The sequence below is a fragment of the Narcine bancroftii genome, chromosome 3 (genome assembly GCF_036971445.1).
Source record: "Narcine bancroftii isolate sNarBan1 chromosome 3, sNarBan1.hap1, whole genome shotgun sequence".
In the NCBI taxonomy this organism is placed as follows: Eukaryota; Metazoa; Chordata; class Chondrichthyes; order Torpediniformes; family Narcinidae; genus Narcine; species Narcine bancroftii.
Window position 1 is genome coordinate 237,400,699 of NC_091471.1, and position 19,472 is coordinate 237,420,170.

Below are 19,472 nucleotides of genomic sequence, written 5' to 3' on the forward strand. Positions count from 1 at the left end.
TCGCTGGCACTGTAACAGCTATATGCTAAACGTACCAACCCAATGAGGAGCTTGAAACTGCTCACAATACTCAACATGTAGTCTCACCAGTTCCTTTGACCTGTGGTTCTCAAACTTTTTTTCTGCTCACCTACCACTTTTAAGTAATCCCTTCCTAACCACAGAGCACCCTATGACTAGGATGCCATAAGTATTCTGTGGTCTGTAAGGGATCACTTAAGGTGGTATGTGAGTGGGAAAAAGAGATTCGGAGCCACAGCCTTACACTGTGGCAGGGCTTGTGGGGTTGGAGAGAATCGGCATGGGCTTGGCCTCTCATGTTCAGGCAGAGGGCTGGACTCCAAGACAGGAAGGCAAGTCCCTGAGCAGTCCATCAGAGAGAAGGCAGCCCCTATTTTAGGGAGTGACAGAGTTTAGTTTTCACTCAAGGTGGAGAGGGACAATGCAGCAGTGAATGCTTCTGACTTCTGTGAGAAGTGGAGAATTTTAATTACGGCAGTGGCATTTTAATATCCACCTGGGGATTTATTGTTAGCCTGCAAGTGTGTACACAGCCAACAAGCAGATTGTGAGGAGAGTTCACGTTATCCTGGAGGGATGAGTTGCCCTTTCCAAGGCCCTGTGTCACTGGCAACGGGGCTGAGGGCTTTGTGAAATGTTTGATGATCAGGCCTGCTCACTGCTGCATCCCTGGTGAGGGGGAGGCCTGCCAGAGTGTCCACTCGCAATTTAAATTTTCAAAATTTTAATTTAAAAAAATTTTTTTAGACATACAGCACGGTTACAGGCACTTCTGGCCCACAAGCCTGTGCCACCCAATTAACCTACAACCCCCGTTATTTTTGAAGGGTGGAAAGAAACCAGAGTCCCTGGGGAAAGTCCTGCAGTCACGGAGAGGACATACAAACCCCTCACAGACAGCGCGGGATTCAAACCCTGGTTGAGGTCACTGGCGCTATAACAGAGTTGCGCTAATGGCTATGGCAACCATGCTGCCCCTTTCTCCAACAAGTTTGGTCACTGTCACTGCTTTGGTCTCGGCATTGAAGGGCTTTCTTCACATGTCAAGTTGGTAAATATGTCCCCTCACTGTTAGGACATCACCAATGACCCTGCCTGGGGAGGGAATTAAGACAAGAGAATACATCAGAGGGTGGAACAGGCCATTCAGCCCATCATGACAGACTTTCACCCCACTCCACATTACTCGATTCACTTAATGTCAAACATTCTAACCAGTTCTGTCCAGATAGACTGAGTTCGCTCAGTATCCAAGATGCAAATGGATAAAATGTTAAACATCCCGAATGAAAGGTTGTGGAGTCAGTGATGGAAAATGGTACAGGGGTCAAAGATTATCCATGAAATAGGGAACCTTCACAGTCTCTTGGATAGGACTTCATTCCCAGTCTAAATTCTTCTTGTATGCTAAAATTGAGCCCACATTCACCACTTCAGCTGGCAGCTTGTTCCACACTCCCATCACTCTCTGTGTGAAGAAGTTACCCCTAATATTCCCCATAAACCTTTCCCCTTTAATCCTTAACCTATGTCCTTTGGTTGATATCTCACCTACCCTCAGAGGAAAAAGCCAACCTACATTTACTGTCTATCCACCTCATAATTTTCTTTACCTTGATCAAATCTCCCCTCATTTTATGCTCCATGGAATAAAGTCCTTACCTGATTAACCTTTCCTGAAGTCCTGGCAACATCCTAGTAAATCTTCTCTGCACTCTTTCAATCTTATTGATATCTTTCCTGCAGTTAGATGACCAAACCTGCACACAATACTCCTGATTTGACCTCACGAATGTCTTAAACAATGTCAAACCCCAAAATTGGTGAAACTCACTGTTGACCCAGGTTACATCTCCTTAAGGTGCTTGTCTCCTGCATCCTCAGAGAGTGCTTCCATGTTGGAGCTCAGGGAATGGTCAGGAATAAATGAGGATATGTTATTTTGACTTCAGTCCAGTGCTGAATGGATTTAGCTCTCAGCTGCATTTAGACACTCACCTGAATAAAGATTTATCTCTGAAGCCCAGGGTGCAAGCTGATAACAAGCTGTCCTGAGTTTTCAGATCTGGGTCCCAGTAGAGATGATAATTGTCCTTCCTGCTAATCTTTCTCTGCCAGCCTGGCATCTCAATACACCTGTCCAAGCCTTAGGGGGGAATGTGCCTCCTTCCTCCTGAATAATCGAACATCTGAAGTGCTGGAGATCAGTGGAAGGTTTTGCCAGTACTGACAGTTCACCCAACAAGAGAACAATGGAAGGATAGGGATGTTTTGGAGATCTAACTGAGTGGCATGGTTAGTGTAGCAGTTAGTACAATGCTATTAGTGGCAGGATCTGGGTTTGAATCCAGCACAGTCTGTATATTGTATATAGAACAGAAAACACTTCAGCACAGTCCAGGCCCTTCAACCCTTCATGTTGTGCTGACCTATATATTCCTACCAAAAAAATACCAAAACCTTTCCAACCTTGAACTCTCAATTTTTCTTCCATCCATGAGCTTGTCTAAGAGTCTCTTAAATGTCCCTATTGTTCCAGCCTCCACCACCATCCCTGGCAAGGCATTCCAGGTGCCCACAACTCACTCACCCCTGACATCTCCCCTAAACTTTCTTCCTTTCTCTTTGTACAGAAGTCCTCTGGTGTATGCTACTCCCGCCCTGGGAAAAAGGTGCTGGCTCTCCACCTTATCTATGCCTCTCAGAATCTTGTAGATCCTCTAATCCTTGTGTAAAAGTCGACCCTCTATTTTTGGCCCTGGCCGCCTGCCCATCGGAGCTCCTGACACCTCACCTGCATTTACTTACCATGTTTAAAAGTAGTATCCATGTAATAGTTGACCCCATCAATTTATCAACTTTTACATGAGAATATATGGTTTATATTCTCCTCTTGTCTGAGTGGGTTCCCGGTTTTCTACCATCCTCCAATAAAATGTATGGAGTTTGTAAATTAATTGATGTAACTAGATGGCATGGGGTTGTGGGCCGGAAGGCCCTGCTATCGTGTCTAAATTTAAAAAAAACCCACCCTGAATGGGAGACTTGTCCACTTCACCCCTTAATCTCCCACATGATGGGAGTGAGAGTGGGATCACCACCAGCTGGTTGTTCTTGAGGTGATGAACTCATCATCAACACCTGCAGTCGGTTTCACAAAAGGATTCCCATTGTGATCCAGGGGAGACAGTCCCAGGATTCAGACCCAGGGATGCTGAAGGAATGGCGATGTATTTCTACATCACAACGGTGTGTGTCTTGGAGGAATGCATGGTGAAGATTCCCCTGCACCTGAGAACATTAAAGCCCTTCAGTTGCATGTTACTATCCAGAGGCTCGAACTGCCATAAAGAACACCCAGAATCTCAGCGTAGATTTCCGTGATTGATGTCCCAGTGCTTCAGTTATCCAGCTCAGTCCTCTGCTCCCTCCCCACAGATACTCAGCGGTGCTTTGTTAAAACACCAAGCTGAAATGTACAATTGCAAAATTCTCTCCCTCCTGCAGCAGCCTCGGACCATCCAGTGAATGGAATGGGTGCAGAATCTTTGGTATAATTGTGTCTTTTCTGCCCATCACAGCAGTATGTTCAGGCTCATCGCTCAACCTGAGCTCCAGAACCTCTTTCTGTAAAGCATCGGCAGGAAACAGTTTAAATTATATCTCAGTAACTTACTTGAGGGATAGTGATTGGAATTGGATGTCTGGGGTTAACCTATAAGAGATGGGACAGGGGTAAGTTCAACTGTTTCTAGGTCTGAACTGCTGGGGTCGGGGGCCACTGTGTGGTCCGTTGGGACTGAGTACGGTCTGTTCACACAACTCCCAGGGAGAGAGGAGTCGTTGCATCTGTCCAAGTTGATTATTGAGAGAGGTAGGTGTGTGTTTGCATGAGTGTGTGGGGGTGTGCGCGTGCAAGTGTGAGCATGTGTTTGAGTGTGTGTGTAAATTGTGTATGGGCATGCGTGTGTGTGTGCATATGAGAGTATGCGTGTGTGCATGAGTGGGGATGTATGCGTGCGTGAGTGTGTGTGCAAGTGTACGTAAGGGAGGGTGAGTTTGTGTATACGCGTGCGCATGTGTCCTCATCAGCTGACGGTGGGCGTCTTGCCCAGAAATCTATGACCTGCAGGCACATATTAATGACCTGCATGGAAATAAGCCTGACTAATCTCTCTGCAGGAGATGCTTTGCCTGACAATTCTCTGCATCAAGCTGAGAATCTCTTTGTCTTTTTCTGGACCAAAACAAACATTTTGTTTTGCACTGCTTTTATTTATGAACTCCTAATTTGTCTGCACCAGCCTTGCAGTGAGAAAGCATTGTTATGTCATGGACTTGGGCACTTACCTGTCCAAATTGTTTCATCACCTGTACATTGTCAAATAAATTCAATGACAGCTGCTTCGACTCTTCATTCTCCATGTCCTTGATGAAATGCTGTTCCAATCTCTCAGATATCCCCTCACTTCACCCAATACAGACCGAATGATTAGTCTTGATTCTTTGTGAGTATATACAAATACACACTTTAGAAGCAGAATTGCCAGGCAATCTTATCTCCATTTGATATGAACCAATTAATAGTCCACATTCCCACCAAAACTTTCACCCCTTCTCAAGAATTGAATGAATATTGTCACGTACAGAGATACAGCGCAAAGCTTCATTGTGCGTGCTATCCAGTTACTTCCGTCTGGCCCCTGGGTGGGTCCACAAAAACATTGACAGGGAATGGTGCCATGGTTAATCAGAGCAACGGTAGCAATAAGCATAAGGCAAATCAAATTTAAAATTTAAGGTGAGAGAGATTGGAAAGGGAACTAAGGGGTACCTTCTTCCCACAAAGAATGGTGGGTCCATGGTACGAGCAGTCGGAGGCTGTGGCGGAAGCAGGGATAAATGTAGCGTTCAACATACAGGGGCAGGAGAGGAAAGGTTCAGATGGAAATGAGTCAAATGGGACTAGCTTGGTCAACATGGACAAGATGGGCCAAAAGGTCTGTTTCTATAGTGTAGAACATGACTCTATAACAATGTAAATATCACATGTGCTTTTTGGACATGACTCATGATGTCTTGGTATTTTGATTTTGGAATTAGGTCAGGGAGTGCAGAGTGATCTAATGGAAGATGAGAGATAGAACACTACCACATAGTACAGGCCCTTCAGCCCTTGATGTTGTGCTGACCCATATACACACCAAAATAACCCAAAGCTTTCCCTACCTCATAATCCTCTATTTTTCTTCCATCAATGTGCCTGTCTAAGAGTCTATTAAATGTTCCTAATATTCCAGCCTCCACCACCACCCCTGGCAAGGCATTCCAGACACCCACAACTCTGTGTAAAAAAAAATTACCCCTGATGTTTCCCCTCAACTTCCCTCCCTTCACTTTGTACAGATGTTTGGTGCTCACACCCTGGGAAACAGGTGGTGGCCGTCCACCTTATCTATGCCTCTCAGAATCTTGTAGACCTCTACTAAGTTTCCCCTCATCCTTCTTTACTGCAAAGAGAAAACCCCCAGCTCTGTTAACCTTGCCTCATCAGACATTTTCCAATCCAGGCAACATCCTGATAAATCTCCTCTGCCCCCTCTCCATAGCTTCCACATCCTTCCTATAATGAGGTGACCAGAACTGAACACAATACTCCAAGTGTGGTCTCACCTGACATTAATAGAGCTGCAACATCACCTCATGACTTCTGAACTCAGTCCCCCTATTAATGAAGCCCAGCATCCCATCGGCCTTCTGAACTATCCTATCAACTGTGTGGCAACCTTGGGATATGTATGGATTTGGACCCCAAGGTACATCTATTCATCAACGCTGTTAAGTAACCGACCATTGACCCTGGACTCAGCCTTCTAGATTGCCCTTCCTAAATGCATCACCTCATCCAGATTGAACCACTATTTTTTCCACCCATCTCTGCATCCTGTCTATATCCTGTTGTAACCTTAAACAACTTTCAGCTCCATCCACAACTCCTCCAACCTTTGTATGATCCACAAACGTACTGACCCATCAGGTCATTTATAAAAATCACAAAGAGCAGAGGTCCCAGAACAAATCCCTGCTGAACTCCACTAATAGCCCACTTCGCAACAGAAAACTTCCCATCCACTACTACTCTCTGCTTTTTACAGGCAAGTCAATTCTGAATCCACACAGCCAAAGTTCCTTGGATCTCACGGCTCATAACTTTCTGAATGATTCTCCCAAGGAGGACCTTGTCAAATGCCACACTTGAGATGAAAATGAGTTAAACAGAGGCAAATAGGACTAGCTTGGTCGACATGGACAAGATGGGCCAAAAGGCCTGTTTCTGTAGTGTAGAACTCTGACTATAACAATGTAAACATCATGTGTGTTTTTTGGACATGACTCATGGTAACTTGGTATTTTTGATTTTAGGATTAGGTCAAGAAGTGCTGAGCAATCTAATGGGAGACGGGAGATTTAGTGTTTAAATGTCCATCATAGAACTTGAATGAATTTACATACATTCTCGCACCATTCCTGATCCTGTGTTCTGTGACTGAGGAGAACTGTTTATAGATATGGTAGATCAGTGGAGACAAACAACTTCAGGAAACTTATTTCACTTCAAAAGAGGGTTTTCTTCATCTAATTAACCATTTATAATTAAAAAGAAGGGAATGGTGCAATAATAAACTGCCCAACCTCTCTGAGGGGTCACCCAGCAAGTGTGAGCCTAGTTTATGTGGATAAATTAAATTGGATTTGCCATCTAATCTTATTACCCTGGGGCAGACTGTGGTCATTATTCTGGGTTGGACTCGGTTTCTTACTCCACGTCACTCTGGGGCCTTTACTCTGTGTCAGGCCTTTACTCTGTGTCAGGTTGGTGTCATTACTCTGGAACAGTCTGGGATCATTACTCTGAGATGGATTGGCGTCATTACTCTGGGTCGGACTGAGGCCATTATTCTCAGCAGACTGTGGACATTACTCTGGGACAGACTGGGGTCATTACTCTGGGTTGGTCTGGGGTCAATACTCTGGGTCAGACTGGGGCTGTTACTCAGGGACAGACTGAGGTCATTATTCTGGGACAGACTGGGATCGTTACTCTGGGTCAGACAGCCTGATCGCTACAGGATCAGCCCAGCGACTTGCTAAGAATGTAATTATTGATTATTGTCGTGTGTGCTGATCCACAGTGAAAGACTTTGTTTTGCGTGCTTTGCAGAGAAGTACAACAGGACATGGAAAATGAAACTAAAGTGTAGGATGTTAGAGAGAGAAAGTTCTGCTGAAATAGAGCAAGGGCAACATCATTTTACTCCTGAGAGAACTGTTCAAGAGTCTGACGTCAGAGGGGAAGGAACTGTCCTTTAATCTTCTGGCGGGTGTTTTCCACTCATGTATCTTCTGGTTGACAGGAGGGTGGAGAAGAGAATGTGACTGGGATGGCGTGGGTCCTATAACTGAGGCAGTGGGGAAAGATTTGGTGAAGGGGAGGTTGGTTTGTGTTCCGTTCTTGGCTGCATTCAATTCCCTGCAGTTTTCTTGCCTTCTTGGATCCAGCTGTTGCTGTACCAAGTGGCGAATGCCTCGGGGCCTTGATGCACCTGTAGCATTATGGACGTGTTGTATTTGTTTGGAATCTGAGCATGTAGAGGTATTGGTGCACCACTTTGCTGTAGTGTCAATGTGGTTGGAACAGGACAAATTCTTGGTAACATTTGCATTTAATAATTTAAAGCTCTCCTCCATCTCCACCTCTTCATGAAGTGAGGAACATGCGCTGTAACCCACTCCTGAAGTCAAACACCAGCTCCTTTGTTTTGCTGATCTTGAGGGAGAGTTTGTTGTCCTGACACCACGTCACTACACTCTTGATCTCCTTCTCGCACTCCCATCTTGTTGTTTGAGACCTGACCCACAACAGTGGCGCCATCTGTAAACTTGTCGGTGGAATTTTCCACTGAGGGGAGGTGAGATACAAACTAGAGGTTAAGGGTGAAAGGGGAAAAGTTTTGGGGGAATGTGACTGGGAACTTCTTCATGCAGAGAGTGGTGGGAATGTGGAACAAGCTGCCAGCAGAAATGGCGAATGCGAGCTTAAACATGTAAGAAGAATTTTGACAGGTACATGGATAGAAGGGGTATGGAGGGCTATGGACTGGGTGCAGATCAGTGGGACTAGGCAGAATAATGGTCTGGCACAGACTAGAAGGGTCAAAGGGCCTGTTTCTCTGCTGTAATGTTCCGTGGTTCTGTGGAATTAGAGCAGCGTTTGGCTGAATCATCATGTGTGCAGAGAGGAGTTGGGGCTGTGTACACGGCCTTGTGGAGGAGTGTAGTCAGGGATTATTGTGGGTGAGATGCCTTTGCCCCTCCTCACTGATGATGGTGGTCTGCCGGTCAGGAGGTTGTGTATCCAATTGAAGACTGGGCACTGAGACCTTGGTTCAAGAGTTTGGAGATGAGCTTGCTTGGGACCATGACATTGAGGACTGTGCTACAATGGATAAATATGAGGTTGACTGACCCTGTTACTCCAACAAAGGCAGCGGTTGTTCTTTTCTGTTTTGTCTTTCGGAGAGCATCTGTGTGCTGCCTGTTGTCCATTTAAGAGCGAGAGAGAGCCAGGAAGGGGTGTAAGGACCACCATGTCTTAAAGACAATGCAGAGCTCCCATTTGAAAAAAATGATATATGTTGGGTAAAGCTGAAGGAAATATAGCTGGGCCAGAATTTAATATGTTGAGCACATCAACAGAGTTGTCTATTTGCCTGTAAAAATAACAGACAGATTGCAGTGCGCATGTTGTCATTTGGAAGATGCCACTCGAACACCAAGGGAACTCATTTATTGAATCATCTGGAGCAAGATCTAAGCAACATTTGGGGCAGGGAGGAGGTGGGGGGGGGGTGTTGAAAAGAATGTTGTTGTACGTTTTGGCACTTGCTTATAACAGGAGGTACCAGTAAACATCACAGGACAAAACATTTGAAAAATATGAAGTGCTTTCTCATTATGTGCTGAGTGTCATTAAATGGAGCATACTTGAATCTCCACTTCACATAACAGATGTCATCCTTGTTTCCAGTAGGAAGACGACGAAGGGAATAAAAGCTTTCAATCCCAGCCAGTGAAGTCAAGCACTAACAGTCAGGAAAGGTATTGTGTCTCTCTTGTTGCCAATAATTTATGTTATACAGATTTTCTTTTTTGCACCATCCGTCTTCTCCCCTCAACATCAACAAGACATGGCATCTCGGGAAAGTAGCTTCTGTCCTCCCCCCCCACCACCCACCACCCAGGCCATGCCCTCTTCTCACTGCTACCATCAAGAGCCTGAAGATGAGCACCCAGTGGTTCAGAACAGCTTCTTCCCCTCTGCCATGGGATTTCTGAACAGACAATGAACCACAGACATCACCTCACTTCTTCTTTTGGACTAATTTATTTAATTAAAATCTGTAATTTATAGCAACATTTGTGCTGTGATGTTATATGAATGTTTGAACTGTGATGTTGCCACAAAAAAAAATTTCGTGCCCTGTTCACGACAATAAATTCTGATTCTGGAACACCTTCCATTCTCTCCTCACCTCACTAAGATCCATCTCCAGGCCTACAAGTCTTACTGTACAAGTTGTATTGCAACCACTTCATCTATCAGACCAGAGCAAGGTGGCAAGGCCAAAGTGGCGGAGAGAATGGGCCATATGGCCTTTTATTTTTTTCAGTGAGGTCACCACTGACCTCTATCATCTTTACATTCAGAGCCGAGCCCCGTTACAGTGTCTGCACACCACTTGCAAACATAAATAACGGAGTATAAGGAACCTCCTTTATTAAAGGCAGCTGCTCTCAGCTAACCTGGTATCCAAAGTCACATGGTGTGGTGTGCTCAGTTTTTATATACACTACATTAGAACATAGAACATACAGGCCCTTCAGCTCCTGATGTTGTGCTAACCTATATATTCCTACCCAAAAAAAGCCCTTCCAACCTTATGACCCTTTATTTTTCTTTCATCCATGCCCCTTTTATATCACCCTCCACTACCATACAAGGAACACACACAACTCTGTGTAAAAAAAACCATCTCTGACATCTTCCCTCCCTTCACTTTGTACAGATATCCCCTGTTGTTTGCTACTCTCACCCTGGGAAATAGGTGCTGGTTGTCCACTTTATCAATGCCTCTCAGAATCTTGTAGACCTCTATTAAGTCTCCTCTCATCCTTCTACACTCCAAAGGAAAAAGTCCCAGGTCTGCTAACCTTGCCTCAAAAGACATATTTTCCAAACCAGGCAACATTCTGGTAAATCTCCTCTGCGCCCTCCATTACTTACACATTTTTCCTGCAATGAGGTGTCCAGAACTGAACCCAGAATGCTTAAGTAAGGTCTCTCTCACCAAAGATTTATAGAGTTGCAACATTACCTCAGGACTCCTGAACTCAATCACCTGATTAATGAAGCCCAGCATCCCATAGGCCTTCTTAACTATCCTATCAACCTGGGCGGCAACCTTGAGATATCTATAGATTTGGACCACAAGGTCCCTTTGTTCTTCCACGCTGTTAAGTACCAGACCATTAACCCTGTACTCAGCCTTCATATGACCTTCCAAAATGCATCACCTCACTATTATCCAATTGAACTCCATCCACCAATTTTATGCTCAATTCTACATCCGTGTCTCTATCCTGTTGCAACCTATGACAAGCTTCAGCTCCATCCACAACTCCTCCAACCTTTGCATCATCCGTAAACTTACTGATCCATCCCTCTACTTCTTTGTCCAGGTCATTTATAAAAATCACAAAGAGCAGGGGTCCCAGAACAGGTCCCTGCAGAACTCCACTAGTCAGCGATAGATTTAAACTGAGAAGGTTTTGGTCAGACTGGTCATGTTCTTCCTGTGAAAGGATTGCCCAAAAATGTGAAGCTCTGTCCTCTGAACAACAGAATTAGATGATGCAGCATTCCATGCTAACTGCTAATCTCCCGGTCACATTCCTGGAGGTCGGTGAAGGCTTGCTGATCTATTCCCTTGATCATTTCCTTTTTTTGTGGTCGCTGCTCCACCTCCTTGGGTCACTCAGAGTGTTTTTGCTCTATCATCAAGTCAACTAACAGATGAGACAAACCTCGGAAAGGGTCCCCATCCAAATCCTGACAGGCCATTTCAAGATTCAAGATTCGTTTATTGTCATGTGTTATATTGTACGACATTGACTATAGTCCACGGTAGTGTAGCTGTCAGTGCAATGGTGTTCCAATGCCAGTGACCGGGGTTCAAATCTGGCGCTGTCTGTAAGGAGTTTGTACGTTCTTCCCGTGTCTGTGTGGGTTTCCTCAGGGGGCTCCATTTTCTTCCAACCCTTATAGGTTATAGGTTTATTAGTGGTAATTAGGTGGCATGGGCTCATAGGCCGGAAGGGGCTGTTACTGTGCTGTATGTCTAAATTAAAAATAAATCAGCAGAAATTAACTGGTGCCCTTTACAGTCAGAGAAAGGGAAGGAAAAGAAAGTCCCTTCAGAGACAATGAGTGTCCATGGATTTGCTTCCAGTGCTCCCACAGCCATTGGCAAACTGAGATCCAGTTCCAAACCTCCAACATGATCAGGAAGCCTTCAGCAATCTCAGCACCCTCTCGCATCCCAGTTCTGGTACCTGGTACTGCTTCAGCCAATCTTGAACCAGTGTCCAGCAGCCCGCAGTCTTGTGTGAGTCCTTCAACCGCTGTTCCCCAACGATCTCAGCCTCTCAAACAACAGAAGGGAGACACTATCACCAGACACCTATTCTAACCAGAGGAAATCTATAGCGGAAGGAGTCTCGATTGTGGTCCTTCCCCACAGTTCTCTTACATTGGTTGCACCAAGCCCCAGTGCATCCCTCAGCACATTTATGTGCCAGTCGGCAGCATTCCCTCACTGACATAACAGCCTACTCAATTTCCTCTGAATTGTCTTCGATCCCTCTTTCAATAAGACCAAAAATATACGCATCATGTTCTGACCAATGCTCTGCAGGGTTGCAGCCAGACTGTCCCATTTTTGTACATGATGCCCCTTGAAAATATCTACCCTTCAGATATTAACCAGGACACCCTCTCTCCTTCTAAACAGTGACAAGGATCTTTTGCATTGAACAATCAGGATGTGCAGGACTATTGTTAACCGAAAGACCAATCTGCCAGCACTTCTCCTATTCCGTAATGAATCGAAACTTGGACTAGCACTTAAATCAGTGGAGTAGATGTGAAGGCACGCTGGTGAAGCAGGTAGTGCTGCTGCCCTGGAGACCCAGCTTTGGCGCTGCCTGAGTAGAGTTTTCACGTTCTCCCCGTGACAGCCTGGCTTTCCACCCCGGGTGCTCCAGTTTCCTCCCACCCTTCAAAACATACGGGGGTTGAAGGTTATTTGGGGTACAGTTAGCATAACACTGTTACAGTGCCAGCATCTGTTCCACAGTTCGGATCCCGCACTGTCTGTAGGGATTTTGCACATTCTCCCCGTGTCTGTGGGTTTCTTCTCGGGGCTCCAGATTCCTTCCACCGTTCAAAAACATACTTGGTTTTTAGGTTAATCAGTATATTTGAGGAGCATGGACTTGAAGACCAAAAGGGCCTGTTACCATGATGTATGTAAACATTTAAAATTTTATAATTGAGAAAAATTAAATTTAAATTTAAAATCCTAACAACAGGTTCATTGCATGCTGCAAATTACCTCTGGTGTGTGGGTGAGTAGCAGAATCGGGCAAATATAAAATTCATTGGAAAGAGGATCTACAGATGCAGAGTTCATTTGGAATCAGACTCAGAATTGGAATCAGGTTTATTGTCCATGAACATGTGTCATGAAATGATTTGCGCTGAATAAGGTGCAAATTTGCAAAAAAATGCAATTCTGTAAATAAAAGATTTTTAAAAAATTGGTGTGAGAAATGAAGAAACAGTGAGGTCGTGCCTGTGGTTCATTGTCCATTCACGAATCTGATGGTGGAGGGGAAGAAGCCGTCCTTGTGCTGTTGGTGCTCATCTTCAGGCTCCTGAACCTCCTTCCCAATGGTAGCAGAGTGAAGAGGGCATGGCCTGGGTGGTGGGGTCCTTGATGATAGAGGCTGCTTTCTTGAGACACTGCCTCTTAAAGATGTCCTTAATGGATGCCCGTGATGTCACTGGCTGAGCTAACAACTCTCTGTAGCTTGTTCCTGTCCTGTGCATTGGCACCTCCATACCAGACAGTGATGCAACCAGTCAGAATGCTCTCCACCATACACTTGTAGATTTTGCAAGAGGTTTTGGTGTCTTCTTTAGGAAAGGAACAGCCCTTCATGAGTGTTTGGAGTCCCTGGTATCTCTCTCTCCTGCTCCAGTGTTAACATTACATCCCATTTTCTTGACTCTTCCAGTGGTGGAATCTGCTTCTCCCTGGCACCCCACTCAGACACAAAACAGATCGCCACATAACCTCCTGAACATTAGAGGATACAAACTGCTTTAAGTAAGTTGTCTCTGCGAGTCTTTAAGTCCTGGAGTGTTGCATTGGGTCCTCCAATGTCCCCTCAGGATTGGTGCCCTGAATTCAGTGCATTTCTGCGGATGGGTTCTGATAAATACTCTCTCCCAGAGAACCTTCATTTCCTCACTTTTATTCCCCAACCCATCTTAAAGGGCTGTGTTCATTTGTTCTCTAGCTTGCAGTGACTGGTGTAAACCCAGTTACACATCCACAGTCCTTGACCACTTGCCATCATGAAAATATTCCAAAGATCCTTTGTGGAATTCACTGTGAGTGTCCTCTAACCTTCCCCAATGGACTCATGACCAAGGCAATGTAACTATGTTCCTTTATAGCTCCCAAAACCTCCTGTACAATCTACATGCTGGATAGTATATTGATGCTGTTCATATAGACAAGCTGAAGTGTGTTTGCAGATGTGGAAGAACAGAGGGACCTTGGGGACCTCAAGGATGCCATGCAGGATGATAGGATAGTTAAGAAGGCCTATGGGATACTGGGATTCAAGGGATTGAGTTCAGGAGTCAAGAGGTCATGTTGCAGCTCTATAAAACTCTGGTGAGACCACACTTAAAATAATGTGTTCATTTCTGGCCACCTCATTACAGGAAAGATGTGGAAGCTACGGAGAGGGGGCAGAGGAGATTTGTCTGGATGTTGCCTGGATTGGAAAATATGTCTTATGAGGCAAGATTAGCAGAGTTGGGAAGGAGGATGAGAGGTGCCTTAATGAACGTCTACAAGATTAGATAAGGCCAATACTTTTTTCTCAGTGCAGGATCAGCAAACACCTGAGGACATCTGTATAAATTGAAGGGAGGGAAGTTTAAGGGAGACATCAGGGGTAAGTTTTTTACCCAGAGAGTTGTGGGGGCCTGGAATGCCTTGCATAGGTGATGGTGGAGGCTGGTGGGCATTTAAGAAACTCTCAGACCAGCGCATGGATGGAAGAAAAATAGAAGGTTACGGGGTAGGAAGGGTTAGTTTTTTAGGTGTGTGTGTGTGTATATATATATATATATATATATATATATATATATAAGCACAACATTGTGGGTTGTAGAGCCTGATCTGTCCTGTAGTGTTCTATGTTCAATATCTAGGGAACAACCTTTTGTTTGTTAATCAGAAACTGGTCCCTCTGTCTCCACGCTCCATTTCTCATGTAACTGCCAATCCCACTCCTGGATGTATGAGGCATAATCCATGACACAGGTCAGAACAGCAGAAGGGCATCCCTGAGAAACATGGGCTTTGGTTGCAGAAATGGGAAATGGAAACAGGAAATGACCATCTGGCCCCTTCAGCCTGACCTTACATCTGACACCCAATCTCCTGTCTGATCCGCAGATCCCTCACTCTTGCAGAGCCAAGGTCTCCCCATCTCATCCCTGAGCGTCCTCTGGCTGTGAAGGAGTTTGCAAAGCCCTGAATGAAGATGTTTCTCCTCACCACTTATGAACAAGCCTCACCTGGGTAAAGGTAAGCTCACAGTCGAGGGAGCACGAGGCTGCTGGACTGATATAAATACACAGTGCTGGATACTTTCTCCTCTCATTGTGATATTGAGTTAGAAGATTAGCCATGGGAGTAGTGAATGGTGAGATAAGATCTCAACCCTATCCAGATTTTACAGATTTCAGATTTATTGTCGTAGTACATTATTGACATCAAATGCGACCCTGAGATTATTTTTCCTGTGGTTAAGGCAGAATTACCACTTGTTGACAGTGTAAAAAAAAAACTTGACACAACGTACACATGTAAACAAATAAAGAAATGTAAACAAACTGATTGTGTGACACAGAGAGAGAAAAAAATCAATAAAGTGCAAAAGTAAGAGTCCTTAAATGAGTCCCTGATTGAGTTTGTTATTGAGGAGTTTGATGGTGGAGGGAGAGCAGCTGTTCCTGAACCTGGTGATGTGAGTCTTGTGGCACTGATAGCTCTTTTCTGATGGTAGCAGGAAAAACAGAGCTTGTGCTGGGTGGTGTGGATCCTTGACCATTGCTGCAGCTCTCCAACGGCAGTGTTCCCTGTAGATGTTCTTGATGGAGGGGAGGGTTTTTCCTGTGACGTCCTGGGCTGTGTCCACCTAGTGCAGGGCTTTGTGCTCTGGGGTATTGGCATCCCCATACCAAACCGTGAGGCAGCTGGTCAGCACACTTTCTCTGTGGAAATTTACCAGGGTTTCCGATGTCATAGAGAACCTCCACGAAGTCCTGAGGAGAGAACTCCTGTCTTCTACCCTTAACATTCGAATCTCCCTTACTAATCAAAAACCTACCCAATGACCCGGCCTCCACACTCACCTGTGGCAATGAAATCCACAGATTCACCACCCTCCAGCTGAAGAAATTTCTCCCTCATCTCTGGTCTAAAGCGACCCATTTTACTCCAAGAACCCTCTGGTTCTGGACTATCCCACTACTCCACATCCATTCTAGACAGCTCTTCCAATATTTGGAGGCACAAGGTAGTAGTTACTCACCTACTTTCTGCCATCTCAGTCACAGGGCACTGAGGGCTTGTTACAGACGGTGGCGCATTGCTTGAGCCCCTGCTTGTCCTCAGTTTTTGTTTGTCTCTCTGAGGTCCAGGTCATAGTGAATGGGCTAGCAGAGGTTGCCGAGATGCTGTCGGGTAGCGAATGTATTTGTACTGATGTGGGTGCAGGTGGCACAAGGACTGGTTTGCCGGAGCTAATCGGTTTTGCCAGTGCCATCTGTCCCTGCCAGAACATCTGCTACAAAGGTGACCCTGTCACCCTTTGTTAAAGTTACGAGTTTGGCATCTATATCAGTGGCACCAGTCAATGGTGGAGCGAGGGGAGAGTGGGGGGGGCGGGCGGGAATGAGTTTCTGCGGCAAGTGGGGGGGGGGATTGCTGGTGAGGGGAACGAGAGCAAGCAACGGCTACTGAGCTTCTGAACAATACCTCAGCTGTGCAAGTGATAAATGAGACTAATTTAATCGCAATAATGTACTACTTGGCGGTTGCCAAAGGTTCTTTTAGGGACTGCCTTGTTACAGCAGTTGGCTCCAGATTTTTTTAGAAATTTCTGGATGATTTCCACACAGATGGCAACCCTCGAGTTTTTTTTTGTTTTCTTTCTTCCATCAGCTCCGAAAGCACGATTACACGGTTAATATGTGTCAGTGTATCTGTGTGTGTCTGTTTGTGTGTGTGTGCACACGTGTGTATCTGTGTATGTTTGCACATGTCTGTGTGCATGTGTGTGCTTGCGTGTTTGTGTGTGTGCACGTCTGTTTACATGTGTGTGCTTGTGTGTATTTGTGTGTTTTGTGCCTTTGCACATGTGGGCATGTGGGGGGCTTTGTGTGTGCATGAGTATGTGTGTTTGTGAGTGTGTGTCTATGTGCATATGCACATGTATGTGAAGACATTGGCCCATGCACCTGCGTTTGTCTATGAAACAGAAACAGAGAGGGGGAGAGAGAGAGAGAGAGAGAGACTCTGCACTGTGTGTACTTGTCTTTCCCTCTGTCCATTTTGGACTCTGTATCTAGTTTTGATTTGATATTTACAACTAGGACCCAGAACTGGATACTTCAGGCAATAAATTATTCCAAAAGTATAGCCAAAGGGAGGGAAGTGGGGTCACTGTGCTGTGTTGTGGTATAAATGGTGAAGTGGAATTGGTATGGGTGGAAATATTGACCCAAGGCAATCTGGTGCAAGTAGTCTGTGAGGGTCTCCAAAGAGCAGCATCTTAAAAGGGCGAAGCCAAAATGGGGAAGCATCAGGGCATGTATGAAAGGAACTGCAATGATCTCAGGAGATTTTAATCCACATATTTACTGAGTAAACCAAACTGACAACTGATTTGTGAAGTGTGGCAGAGATTGCTTCTCAGAGCAGAACTTTAGAGAATGACCAAGGACAGGCTATTTTAGATTTGGTTATGTGCATTGACAAAGAATCAATGAGAGATCTTGTGGTTAAAGATCCCTTGGGAAGTATTGGGCATTACATGATAGAAATCTAGATATAGCCTCAGAATGAACAAGACCAGGCTCTTCACCATTATTCAGGGCAATTGGAATGGTGTGAAGGTGGAGTTGTCTTGAAGGGTCTGGGAAAATAAGCTTCAAGGCAGCTCAGTAGATGGGCAAAGGCAGATATTTAAACAGCTAATTCATAATCTCAGTTGAAATAGAACCATAGAACACAGAACAGGCCCTTCTAGCCTGTACCAAAATATTTTACTGCTTTATCCCACTGATCCACACCCAGACCATAGCCCTCCATGCCCCTCCCATCAATGTACCTGTCCAAAATGTTCTTGAACATGAAAATTGAGCCTGCATTTACCACCTCAGCTGACAGCTTGTTTAACACTCCCACCACTCTCTGTGTGAAACATTCCACCTAATGTCCCCCCTAAACGTTTCCCCTTTCACCCTTAACCCATGTCCTCTGGTTTGTATCTCACCCGCCCTCAGTGGAAAAAGCCAACCTACATTTACTCTGTCAATCCTTCTCATCATTTTAAATACCTCTATCAAATCTCCCCTCATTCTTCTACACTCCAGGGAATAAAGTCCTAACCTTATTAACCTTTGCCTGTAACTCAGTTCCTGAAGTCCAGGCAACATTGTCTCTGCACTCTTTCAATCTTAATTGATTTCTTTCCTGTAGTTAGGTAACCAAAACTGCACACAATACTCCAAATTTGGTCTCACCAAGGATTTATAACATCCAAACTCCTGTAGGCCAAAATGTCAAAAGCTCCCTTTACAACCCTATCCACTTGTGATGCCATTTTCAGGGAATTATGTATCTGAATTCCAAGGTCCCAAAAATGGTGAAGCATCAGGGGCATGTATGAAAGGAACAAGATCCTAACTAGATAGAGAGATTCTGTAGGAAAGAGGAACTATCCATGATTAACGCAAGAGGTAGGAGATGGCAAGAATGAGTGGTAGACCAGAGGGCTAGGACATTTTCAGGAACTACAGGGAAAGCTCATTAGAAAAGAGTTAACTGCTTTCGAGAGAAAATGTTTACTTATTTAATGCATTTAACGTGAAAACTAACAGGACTTTCTATGGATTGATAAAAAGGGTGTGGTAATAATGGGTCCCAGAGAGCAAGCCTGGGACATTAGTATCATCAAACAGAAAACTAATTTGCAGATATGTTAAACAAGTAAGTTAAACATAGTTTTTGCATCGGTCTTCACTGTGGAGAGCACTGCAGCTACCCCAGTGATAACAGATGGGCTACTTACAACTAACACGGAATAACTTGTAAAAATCCCAACCTTGAGGGACAAGGCATTATGAAAACTCATGGGAGGGGAGGGTAGAACGATAACAGATGGAATTTAATCCGGAGGTGTTGCCCTTTGAATAGTCAAATATACGTCTACAGTAAATGGCAGTACCCTGAGGAGCACTGAGGGGTTTTGGGATGCAAGTGCACACCTCCCATCGCAAGTAGATAGGGTGGTAGAGAAGGCGTACAGCATGCGTACCTTCATTGGCTGGGGCATTGACAGAAAGGTTGGCATGCCTTGTATAAAAGTTTTGTTCGGCTGCTTTTGGAGAATTGTGTGCAGCTCTGACCGCCATATCAGGGGAAGGGTGAGGAGGCTTTGAAGAGGGGGCAGAAGAGGTTCACCAGATGTTGCCTGGATTGGAGAGTATTAGCTATAATGAGAACTTTAACAAACTTGTTTTCTCTGTTGGGGGAGACAAGTCTATACAATAACACTGGACAACAAAGATGTTGTTCCTAAACACTTTTGGGTGTATTTTATGGATTTTGGGCTGCTGATCACGAAAATAGCCTGTACATTTTCCCATCACCTACTGATTTTAGAAATAACTTCTTTTTATGATTTCCTGTCGTACTTTAAGTCTACTTCAAGCAGACAAAGCCATGAAGTGCAAAATG

At 44.8% G+C, this 19,472-nt stretch overlaps 1 long non-coding RNA gene across 1 annotated transcript in view; it reads left to right on the forward strand.

The window, feature by feature from the left end:
- Positions 1-4,416: 4,416 nt before the first annotated feature.
- LOC138758368 (uncharacterized) overlaps positions 4,417-19,472 on the forward strand; it is a 29,516-nt gene continuing 14,460 nt past the window's right edge. Inside the window, exons 1-3 of the long non-coding RNA XR_011354256.1 lie at positions 4,417-4,529; positions 9,110-9,180; positions 14,901-15,032. This is a non-coding gene — a long non-coding RNA (uncharacterized lncRNA). The remainder of the gene's footprint in view (positions 4,530-9,109; positions 9,181-14,900; positions 15,033-19,472) is intronic.